The sequence below is a fragment of the Pteropus vampyrus genome, unplaced genomic scaffold (assembly GCF_000151845.1).
Source record: "Pteropus vampyrus isolate Shadow unplaced genomic scaffold, Pvam_2.0 Scaffold193, whole genome shotgun sequence".
In the NCBI taxonomy this organism is placed as follows: Eukaryota; Metazoa; Chordata; class Mammalia; order Chiroptera; family Pteropodidae; genus Pteropus; species Pteropus vampyrus.
Genome location: NW_011888974.1, coordinates 3,851,747 through 3,853,280, shown reverse-complemented (window position 1 = coordinate 3,853,280; position 1,534 = coordinate 3,851,747).

Genomic DNA, 1,534 nt, shown 5'->3' with positions numbered 1-1,534 from the left:
CCAGAAAAGTGTAATGAGCAGTATAGGAAGAGCAGTAGAGAGAGGTCATATTTTGTGCAATAGAAGGTGGTAGTGGACGGTGAGAGGGAGCCAATGTGCCTGGCCTATCAGATACTCATCTACACCCACCAATAGTCCCATCTACTGTCATTCAGAAAAGAAGCAACCCACTGACACATCTCAAATTCCATGGCAGCACCTGGAGGGTGCGTTTGAAGCTACAGTCTCTGGTTTGATCGCTGGAGGAGAAAACACAGGATTGGCCCATCTCTGGGCTGGAGAAGAGCAGGGATCAACATCATAGAGTCTGGGCTCAGATCCAGTACTATGTGGTTCCTTGGGATGCTTGGCTCACACAGGCCAGTAGCATCCTGGGGGAAAGTATACCTGGTAAGGTGTCTTCCTGATGGGACCTGTTCACAGGCCCTCATCCTAGGCTAAGACAATGTTGGCGGGGTGTAGGGCACAAACTGATAGATCACAAATTGGAATGGTTTCCTGTCCATCCTAACAAAGGGCAAATACGTGCAGATGAACATGTCCCATTTCCCAGAAGCAGAGACTGTTTTTGCCTCCTGTCACTTGCAGCTTTGCCACCATACAAAGGGTCCTAAAGATTTGAACTGAACAGTAAGAGCAGCCAAGAGATCAGGTTACAGCAAATTTGAACAAATTTGAGAGAGAAAGACCAAAAATATCTGTTAAACTTGCAAAGAATCATTAGGTGTGGGAGGTTACATGGATGTTTGTTTTATTATTCCTGATAAATCCTATACATTTTATATATATTCTCTGGTATGTGCAAAATATTTCATAATAAAAACAAATTTTGAAAAAATTCTATGCTTAATTTCTCTTTAACCAGAGAGTAACTATAAAAAGAAAAATATGATCTGTCTAGATACAAATAAAAAGAGAAAACGTCTTTAAGGTAGCAGAGTAAAAAGTCCAGGATCCTCTTTTCCCCCATGAATACTCAGATTCAGCAACAATTCTCAGACCAACCTCCTTTGTGAGAAATACAAAAACTAATTGAAAAGCTCCTACACTCTAGGCAAATGTGAAACCAGACTTACCAAAGTTGGTGGGGAGATTCAGGACACCCTCTTGCCAAAATCTCTACCCCTGGTACACTGCCATATGATCAGAAAGAGAATCCCTAGCTCTCAGCTTCTACCAGGGAAAGGACAGAGCTGGTCCAATGGTCCATTGCCCCAACTTTTCCTTAAGGCTTCTCAGAGGACTGTCTTCAGTCTTTCCAGTTTGGGAATGCTGATGAGACCAGCACAATCTAGCTGCTTGCGGGAGAACACTAGTAGTTACTACAGCTCCTCCCTCTGGCTCAGCACAGCTCCTTACGCTGGTTAAAAGAAGCCAGACACAGACAAATATTGCATGATCCGCTTTATATGAAGTTAAGGAAATTGTCAAATTTAGAGTCGAGGAGTGGAATAGTGTTTGCCAGGGTCTAGCGAGAGGGGGAAATAAAGTTTCAGTTAAGCAAGATGAATAAGTTCTACAGATCTGCTGTAAA